The sequence below is a fragment of the Pyrus communis genome, chromosome 9 (genome assembly GCF_041283825.1).
Source record: "Pyrus communis isolate YQ-2024b chromosome 9, ASM4128382v1, whole genome shotgun sequence".
NCBI lineage: Eukaryota > Viridiplantae > Streptophyta > Magnoliopsida > Rosales > Rosaceae > Pyrus > Pyrus communis.
In genome coordinates this window covers 9,169,940-9,180,878 of record NC_142573.1, presented here as the reverse complement: position 1 = coordinate 9,180,878, position 10,939 = coordinate 9,169,940, and the positions used below count along the sequence as shown (strand labels likewise).

At 37.6% G+C, this 10,939-nt stretch overlaps 2 pseudogenes across 1 annotated transcript; one reads left to right on the top strand and one right to left on the bottom strand.

Annotated features, from left to right (window-relative positions):
- Positions 1 to 1,254, top strand: LOC148694193 (xyloglucan endotransglucosylase protein 1-like; annotated as a pseudogene). The gene is made up of 3 exons (XR_015966890.1): positions 1 to 357; positions 456 to 649; positions 789 to 1,254. The product of XR_015966890.1 is annotated as a xyloglucan endotransglucosylase protein 1-like (transcript).
- A 7,428-nt stretch (positions 1,255 to 8,682) lies between these two features.
- On the bottom strand, positions 8,683 to 10,462 carry LOC137740510 (putative xyloglucan endotransglucosylase/hydrolase protein 16; annotated as a pseudogene).
- Positions 10,463 to 10,939: the final 477 nt, after the last annotated feature.

Here is a 10,939-nt window from a genome sequence, read left to right as displayed (position 1 = left end):
ACAACTTCTTCACAATATCATCTCTCTCTCTCTCTCTCTCTCTCTCTGCGCGATTTTCACCAAATTATTAGAATGTCTTCTTGTAAGGTACCAATGAATATGGTGTTTCTTCTTTCTCTGTTCACAACTTCTTTAATGGCCATGACTGCCTCAGCTGGTAATTTCTTTCAAGACTTTGACATTACATTTGGCGACGGACGTGCCAAGATACTCAATGGAGGACAGCTTCTCACACTCAACCTTGATAAGGCCTCTGGGTCTGGCTTCAAGTCCAAGAATGAGTACTTATTTGGAAGGATTGACATGCAGATCAAGCTCGTCTCCGGCAACTGAGCTGGAACCGTTACTGCCTACTATGTAAGTACTAGTACTGCCCTCGTAATTATAACCTTTAATTCTAAATATATATTCCATAATTGCATTGCTAATTTGTTAAACAAATTGCATATTTTCAGTTATCTTCTGAAGGTCCAACCCACGACGAGATTGATTTCGAGTTTTTGGGCAACTCAACTGGTGAACCCTACACTCTCCATACCAATGTCTTCAGCCAAGGAAAAGGGAACAGAGAACAACAATTCCAGCTTTGGTTTGACCCCACAAAAACCTTCCACACATACTCCATTGTTTGGAACTCGCAGCGCATTATGTAAGTACTACATGCATGCCTTCATCTTTAACTAATTTCTTTAGGTCAGAATCCATGTCACACACAAGGGGGCGTGTGGAGAGTATCACCAGTTATTTGCAAACACTTTCTAATACATGCGTGTGCAAATTTTATGCAGATTCTTGGTGGATAACATTCCAATCAGAGTGTTCAACAACTTGGAATCAGCTGGAGTCCCATTCCCTAAAAACCAGCCCATGAGGATTTATTCAAGTTTGTGGAATGCAGATGACTGGGCAACAAGAGGTGGCCTTGTCAAGACTGACTGGACTCAAGCTCCTTTCACCGCCTCTTACAGAAACTTCAAGGCCAATGCTTGTACTGCTAGCTCACCATCCTCCTGTGCCTCCACTGCATCTACTAATTCATTGACAGAGCAGAGTGCATGGAAAACTCAAGGGCTTGATGCCGCAGGCCGAAACAGGCTTCGTTGGGTGCAACACAAGTTCATGGTTTACAACTACTGCTCTGATCTTAAACGCTTCCCACAAGGCCTCCCAGCTGAATGCAAGCGATCGAGGTTCTAGTTTGAAAGTGAGACGAGAAACCCAGATGATCATATATCCGCTCGTCTCATGTGCAGCATGTTAGAGTATGAGTGTGATTCTCACAGTTTAGTAATAATCATTGTTATTTCAGATTGGTATAAAGAGGTCTTAATGTGTTTATAAGAGTTAATTCAACTTTGGTTTGGATTGAAACTCTACTGTTGGCTTGAGAATAGAACTCATACTTGTACAAGGATTTGGTATTGTATTCCTTGTAGGATTATTATAGGGTAATCCAGATGTTGTAGTATAAAAACCACAAGCCCCTGCTCTCACAAATATACGCTCTTATTGTTCCAATTACCTATAACTTGGAGAGCATTGAGTTTTGCAGAGAGGAGATGGTTGTGTGTAGATTTCTCTAATGGCTCTTAATCCTAATTTGTTGAACATAGTTATGAAATGGTGTCTAGCACTATTCTTCTTGATCAATGCCCTAAAGAACATGAGTGTGTTGCTGCCGATGCATGTCTAGCTTATTAACACAAGCTTGTAACCCGAGTGGGGACATCAAAGTGTTGGAACGTTGGTTCGGTCTCATCGGGTCGGCTCCGTCGTGGCTCTATTCTGACCCGCCCGTTCCAAGCCAGGAGTTGTGCCGTGGGGATTGGGCGAAGGCTTATGCTTCACGGTTCCTAGTGCGGAGGACAACACGGGAAAGACTTCGGCAAACAGTTTTGCTGGTATGTATTGCAGATATTGCTTCAGTATTTGCATATACAGAATATTTGGAGTGATGATTGTGATTTAGTTAGTTAAATCTTATGTTCTTGGCTAGTTTATTATAGAGCTTATATGGTTGCTCTTACATGTGGTATCAGAGCCAATGGATTTTTCAATTAAGTTCAATCACTGGTCCTTCAATCTGCAAAACTAATTGCGAATTAAGTTAAAGAATAAGTTTGTTTATTGGTTTTATAGAACGATGATAATACGACGTCGTTTTAGTAATACCCTTTTGTTTTTATTTCTGACCATGGCAACGTAAAAGAAAAACTAGGGATTTATTATTTAAATTTTTTTTTTTTTACCATTATCGATTCAATAGGGGAGAAACTCGTGTTCTTCAATCTGGGAAAGGGTGAACTTATTCTTGCTTGCTTCTTTGGAGATCAATAAAGAGATTTAGCAAAAACATTTATCTTAAACATCATAGTTCTAATTTTGAGAATTATTGCTTCCGCTGTGTTCATTATGATGTCTGAAGATTGAGGTAATTGTGGTTTCTTGATCCTTTATATGAATAAAGATGTGCATAAAATATGCCTTGTACAGACCAAATATTAGTAAGATAAAAGAAAGATGAAATCTTGGTTTGATGACATTAATAAGTTTTTGTTTGTCTAAGAGATATTAACGTTCATGGTTTGTCTTTTTTATGGGAATTTGTGTCGATGGATTCTGGCCGTCACTTTGACGATAATTTTGGGTCGGCGCGTCTGTAACAATGGCAATTTACTTCGATAATTTGCAATGGTACGAGGTCCATCGGAATTGGGAGTGATGGCAATCCGCATGGATGAGTCTCGAGCATTGATGGATAATTTGTTTCGTTGATTTGGAACCGAGGAATTGCAATCGGGTTGACGAACACGGGTCCAATGATGCATTCAGGTAACTTAGTTCACTGTTTCATGCATGATTAATTGTTCTCCTATATGCGTGATTATAGTACAAAGAGTTGGAGCATAATGAATTAGGGCTTTTGCTATTTCGAGTATGCTTGTTTGTTTATATATATATATATATATATATATATATATATATATATATATATATATATATATATATTGTGAAGTCATGATTATACTCGAAATCCCTATAGATGCCAACTTGTGATTTACGTGAGATGTTGGGAATCACGATGTATTTAATTGCGGGGAGCAGCACTTGCACATCGTATTGTCAATTCCTGATTTTCAATTGGTTTGATTTATATCAAGTTTGGGTTGGAATGGATTTGACTGCATATCATATGCAAGTCGGCATGTATTATATAGAAATAAATACAAATGCATATATAAAATGGATACCAATTGCTTTGTGATTTATACATAATAGCATATTTGAATGAAATCTGTATATGTATGGAGATAGCATTCGTGCATAGACGTTGTAATTATGCGCATGCGGTTTTATCTATATCAAATAGAACTTGCAAAAGTTTCTCTGCATATTGATGCACGCATGCATACAAGAAAATATATGAACAGATGAATATATAAGGTAGATGTTTTATTGACCGCCTATAATGAGTCTTGTGACAATAAACTTTTAGCCATTTACAAAATATATATTCTATTATGAATCGGAAAGCAAATAATTATTTTGTCATCTTATTGGAAATTCATAAGATTAATGATGTGCGGCTATCATTATTTTCTCCAAGGACTTGCTTACGAATCTGTATATAATTGATGATGGTGTTGACAATGAATTAAAGGCATGAATATTTTTAATTTGGATTATTGTCGACTAATCTTATTATATATATATATATATATATATATATATATATATATATATATCGATGCATGCTTATTGTATATGTATATTTGTGATTTCATGATGCATGCTTCCGCTAGTATATTTTGGTTGAAATCACAAATAGGGAGGAAGATGAACTTCGAGTACTCCAGATGAAATAAGTGGTCTTGATTATCTCGTTTTAATCAAGACATATTGTTGTGATATATATCCAGACATTATCAAATTTTGGTTGATCTTGCTCGATGGATATTGAACTAGATATTGAACTAGTTAAGATCAAATTGAATGCAAAAATATTGTGCTTGCTATTCTGATTTTGATCATTGTTGAAACTGGTGATTTTGGGTTTATGTGAGATAAGTTTTTCCGAATGGATTGTGACTATCTTTTGATACATAGACTGTTTTGCATAATGGTTTAGGTGTATATGACTAAACTGAGATTATGCAATAGGTAAGGAATCGGGAACCAATTGGTTCATATCTCCGGTTTCTTTATCGGTTGTGCAGTATATTCTGCTTATGCTTAAGTGGGAGAATCATATATTCAAATGTAAGCATAAGGCTATTTAGGCCAGCCATTATAATTCATATGGATGCTTAAAAACCAGTTTATGGTATTATTGAAGCAATTGGTTGAATTATTTATGTTACTTAATTTGTTTAAGTAATGAGAAGTTTAGTGCTATTTGCTGGAACTAAACTTAACTTGATATAGTGGGAGCAAACCAATTTATGTGTTTGTTCTAGTCAAGTAAAATCACATTGTTGTAAATACAAATTAGATGAATGTGATCATGGAATCTGTTTGCATATTGGTTACGGCAATTGATCACATTGATAAGACATTCAGTGTATTGCAATGACTGATAGTTAATACAGTTGATATTAACTTATACTTAACTTGTTTGTGTTAAGTATGGCCTAGATAAGTGGGAGCAAATTGGTTTGGTTTTGCTATATTGGTTCACATAATTACAAAGTGCAAATTAAGTATGTTGTGACTTTTGAGTTAATTCTGTGATGTAACAGAAAAGATTCTTAAGTTCAATACTTTAAAATGCATAGGTAAGTTGTATGTGAGGTTAAGTTTTTGTTATCCAAAAGATTTGGTGATATGATAAAACTGTTGATTGATATAACTGTGCTATTCATACAATTATGAATAATTTTAAGAGCCTACTGTCAAGAATGTTGGTATTTTTTATTTTGGGCTATATGAGTGGGAGTAGACATCTTGGTTTACTCTTGAGCTTAGATACATTGCTATGAACATGAACTGGACATTGTGATTTGTAAGTTAAATCTGTATTTTGTGTTGCAGAGGCAATTATAAATCCATTGTTTTGGTTTATGTAAGCTGGTTGTGTCTATGTACTAGTGTGTTGATGAATGACTTATGTGATCACCTTTATTTTGAATTTGAGATGATTATTTACTATTGTGAATCATACTCAAGTGGGAGAATGTTAGAGTATGAGTGTGATTCTCACAGTTTAGTAATAATCATTGTTATTTCAGATTGGTATAAAGAGGTCTTAATGTGTTTATAAGAGTTAATTCAACTTTGGTTTGGATTGAAACTCTACTGTTGGCTTGAGAATAGAACTCATACTTGTACAAGGATTTGGTATTGTATTCCTTGTAGGATTATTATAGGGTAATCCAGATGTTGTAGTATAAAAACCACAAGCCCCTGCTCTCACAAATATACGCTCTTATTGTTCCAATTACCTATAACTTGGAGAGCATTTAGTTTTGCAGAGAGGAGATGGTTGTGTGTAGATTTCTCTAATGGCTCTTAATCCTAATTTGTTGAACATAGTTATGAAATGGTGTCTAGCACTATTCTTCTTGATCAATGCCCTAAAGAACATGAGTGTGTTGTTGCCGATGCATGTCTAGCTTATTAACACAAGCTTGTAACCCGAGTGGGGACATCAAAGTGTTGGAACGTTGGTTCGGTCTCATCGGGTCGGCTCCGTCGTGGCTCTATTCTGACCCGCCCGTTCCAAGCCAGGAGTTGTGCCGTGGGGATTGGGCGAAGGCTTATGCTTCACGGTTCCTAGTGCGGAGGACAACACGGGAAAGACTTCGGCAAACAGTTTTGCTGGTATGTATTGCAGATATTGCTTCAGTATTTGCATATACAGAATATTTGGAGTGATGATTGTGATTTAGTTAGTTAAATCTTATGTTCTTGGCTAGTTTATTATAGAGCTTATATGGTTGCTCTTACACAGCATATTAATTCATTTATTTGTATTCCAAATTCATTTATTAAATATTATTCTTTCATTCATTGAGCAAATGAACTTCATATCACCATAGTCTGTGCGTTCTTGAACTGAATTGAGTTCTTGAATCAAATAATTTATACTTACCAAATGATAATTGTCTAATTTCTTCAACAAGAACAGTAATCCTTTGACAACAGCATCAATGTGGAAAACTTGTAGTTGTTTAGCTTTCTTATATTCATTATTCATATATAGCTAAATATGACAGGACTAGTTCTTTCTGTTGTACGAACACTTTTTTAACAGAATATTGTTATCTATGGACTATAAGGAACACACAAACAATCAACCAAACACAGAGTAAACATACATGAAGACAAAAATTTATAGAGGTTAGACAACAAGCGTGCGTCTTGTCTTGTGTTCACCTAGACCCTATGGTCCATGAAAATTGTGGTCACCACTGTTCGATCTAATACAATGGTGGAGAAAAAGTACATCAACAAAGTTAAATGAACACCTACAATTGGATTAAGATCGAACATTGGGTGACAACAATTTCTTCAAACATGGAGGTCTAGGAGAAGGGAACTGCACGTTTATGTGCTGTACCACACATGCATTTATGTATCATAAGCTTTATAATTAAGGGTGGTTTATACCCTTAGGGTGCGTTTGTTTGGCCTCATTAAATGGGACTGGACTGGACTGGACTACAGTTCCATGTTTGATAGGTGTTGGGACTAAGTTAAGTGGGACTAAGGGGGACTCGTGTGGACTAGAGGCCTCCTTAACGGTTCTTAGCGAGGCCCTTCGCAAACCATGGGACTTGCTAAGACCGGCTTCTTCCTCCTCCCTGTGAGCCCCTCTATGAGTTTTGGGCTTCTTAATTTTGGATTTCGATGGGATTTAATTAAGATCTGCAGACTATCCCTAGCAAGCTGCTTCGCTTCGCCATAGTCATCATCCTCTAAAATCTCGAATCTCATATTTCCCACCACCAACATCAACTACAAAAAATCCCCCATCTCATATTTCCCCCCACCAACCATCACCCGCAAAAAATCCCCAATCTCATATTTCCTGCTTCCACCACCGCCATGGACGAGCCATCTGAGAAGCTCCAGAACCTCAAGTCGTTGAATTCTCTGCTGCTTAAGGAAACCAAGGACCGCTAACAGCAGGTGGAGTCGCTGGTGCAGGGCAAGGCAGATTTGGAGTCCGAGCTGAGTCGGTTCCGCTGTGGAGATTGAGCCGCTTGTGAGCGAGTTGAGTGAGTAGAGCAAGGAAAATGTTGGGTTAGAGTTGAAGAAGAGTGTTTGTGGTGTTTTTGTTCTGACCCAGATGGAGCAAATGATGTGAGATAAAGTTTGAGATTGAGAAGGCGATAAGTAGAGAGATGGTGAAATTGTGAAGCTAATGAGGGAAGTGGAGCAGCTTGCTGGTGGACTCGAGATCGAGAAAGGAAGCTGAGAGAGAGATTATGTGAAGAAATTAATAATAAATTAATTTCGACAATAAACTACAATATTATTTTCATTATCCTACTTGTTAATCTGACACTGCACCAAACGCTTCACTAAGTTAGTCCAGCTTAGTCTAGTCTAAGCCAATCCAGCTTAATCCATGAAACTAATCCAGTTCGAGACAGTCCGATACAACAAACGCCCCTTCTCAATTCTCAGCCATCAGTCAACACTTTCTCATAAGTTTCTTTTATTCAGAGTGTTTTTCATTGCCGATTCAAGGCATTCCTAGTTGAATACGTAGTTTCTTCTAGTTTCGCTTCCGTCCTGCATCAAGTGCCTCCCTTATGATTTTATTTATGTTTAATAACCATTCCAAAGTCCTATTTGTAAACAATAAGAAAACCTTGAAAAACCACCCAAAACCCGCATAACAAATTTAAATTTGGTCGTGCACCTTGAGAGTCACTCGAGTGGGATTTTCACTATGCAGTAGCTACTCGTGACAAGGGAGGGATTTCTTAAAATTTCCCATTTTCTCGTTGGAGTTCTTAGGTAGGAGCTCTTGTTTGTTCGCTTATTAGCTAGTCTTTCCTCACAAGTAAGCAAACCTTTCTTTCTATCAAATTCACAATGCTTTTTTTCATTTAGTTTTTACATACATGTACAGGCGAAAGAAAATATATTAAGTTTTGAAGTTGTTCTAGTTAATAGTAGTCAAGATAAGAAGAGTTCTAAATAATAAATAAGAGAAAATGTGAAGAACCGCAATTATTTTACATTTCACACGGCGCGTATGTCATTTGACACAATATAAACTTCAACTAGGAAGGACTAGTCATCTGAATTAGATCAACCTTATCTTCCTACTCTATATAAAGTTCAATACAAATTATATAGTAGCCCTGCTGGTGTGTGAGAACTACACAAGGGATCTATTTTCTTCAACATGCTATCTTCTGAGTTGCCCCCGTTTCTTTATTGTAGCACAGATCAAAATTTTATTTGCTTTGTGTTTGGTTGATTGTTTTCGTTATGGTATTTATGTGTTCACCATAGTCTATTGATATCAAAATCTCGGAGTGCTAGTCGTATCAAAATTAGCTATGAATTAGAGAGCTAAACAAGCACAAGTTTTCCACATTGATGCTGCTTTCAAACATATGGAGTGCTGGTGATGTTGAACAAATTGGACTAATCATTTGGTAATCATAAAGGCTATGATTCTAAAACTCAATTCAGTTCAAGAATACACGGACCATGGGGGAATAAAAAAACGAATAAAAGAATACAAATATATAATAAAGGAATTGGTGATGCAAGAAAATGAATGCTGCACTTGAGAAGAGAGGATATATGATCATCTGGATTTATAGTCTTGCTTCCAAATTAGAATCTGGATCGCTTGCATTCAGCTGGAAGGCCTTCTGGGAAGCGTTTAAGATCAGAGCAGTAGTTGTAGATCATGAACTTTTGTTGCACCCAACGAAGTCTTTTTCGGCCTGCGGCATCAATCCCTTGACTTTTCCATGCACTCTGCTCTGTCAATGGATTAGTAGGTATGGTTGAGGCACATGAGGATGATGATCCAGCTATACAAGCATCGGCTTTAAAATTTCTGTAAGAGGCAGTGAAAGGAGCTAGAGTCCAGTTAGTCTTGACAAGGCCACCTCTTGTTGCCCAGTCGTCGGCATTCCAAAGACTTGAGTAAACCCTCATGGGCTGGGTTTTAGGGAATGGGACTCCGGCTGATTCCAAATTGTTGAACACTCTGATTGGAATGCTGTCCACCAAGAATCTGCATAACATTTCACATGCATGCATTAGAAAGTGGTTTATATAATTGGTGACATCTGACCTAAAAAAATTAGTTAGTTGTGGGTGTATGCACTTACATAATGTTTTGGCTGTTCCAGACAATTGAATAGGTGTGGAAGGTCTTTGTTGGATCAAACCAAAGATGGAACTGTTGTTATCTGTTCCCTTTTCCTTGGCTGAACACATTTGTGGAAATTTTCAGGTCGACGGGCCGAGGGCCCACTCCAACAACACCGATACTGTCCCCACTTAACCACCTGCACAATCCTCAGGTGTGGGGTTTTATCACAAAAGGCCTCGGTGTTAATTAGAGAGGGGTATTTCTATTTAAAGCACTCTTCTCTTCTCCCTCTGTCCGATGTGGGACTGGGGGTTCCAACACTCCCCCGCACGTGAGACCCCACTTATGGGTCACACGTGAATTTCCACACATCGGCAACTACGTGGAGCCATGTCGGGACTCACCCAATCACTCGGGGCCAATGGGGACCCACCCAATCACGTGGCATCTTTGGCCTACGTGGACAATCACGCGGGGCCAATGGGGACCCACCCAATCATGTGGCAGTACGGGCCCGTCCCCTGGCTCTGATACCAAGTGGAAATTTTCAGGTCGACGGGCCGAGGGCCCACTCCAACAACACCGATATTGTCCCCACTTAACCATCTGCACAATCCTCAGGTGTGGGGTTTTATCACAAAAGGCCTCGGTGTTAATTAGAGAGGGGTATTTCTATTTAAAGCATTCTTCTCTTCTCCCTCTGTCCGATGTGGGACTGGGGTTTCCAACAACATTCGTATGGAGAGTGTAGGGTTCACCAGTTGAATTACCCAAAAACTCAAAGTCAATCTCGTCATGAGTCAAACCTTCAGAAGATAATTGCATATATATGCATTTTTGTTTCAAAAATTAGCAATGCAATTGCATATATAACAAAAATGGAACAATAAAATTGAGACTACATCAACAATGGAAGAGTTTAAATTAGGGCCAATATCCGTGTTCATTAGCAGTGGCCAATTAGTCTGTCTCTCTAAAATCTTTACAGTAAGGATTGAGAGTACTTACATAATAGGTAGTGACAGTTCCAGCTGAGTTTCCAGACACCAACTTGATTTGCATGTCAATTCTTCCAAATAAATACTCATTCTTAGATTTGAAACCAGACCCAGAAACCTGATCAAGGTTGAGTGTGAGAAACTTTCCTCCGTCAAGTATCCAAGACTGGAGTTAATCATCTGAAGACTGAATTGCACACTATCCAGAAAATGGGAGATACAGATACTTATGAGGTTAAAATCCATTAGAGATCAGTTTGCTACTGCTGGTAAGTTTATTGCAGACCCAGGTTCTAAAAAACACAAGGCGCTAGTCGGACAACGAGCTAGCGCCTAGCACCTAGGTGGCTAGGCGGGGGTCTAGGCGGCCTAGGCAAATTTAGATAAATTTCTTATATATTTTATGAATTAATTAAATTTATTATATCAAATGTAAATAATTATTTACTAATATGTTATTTCTTATAAAAGAACATACATATGTGAATGTTTTTTGTACACATGCTTGCCTAGGAAAAAAAAAACAAAATATTATCTAAATAATTTATAATTTATATAAGATTTATATATGTGTGTATATATAATATATATACACAATATATATATATACACACACACCCCAAACTTTAAAAAATATAAACTTTTAAAA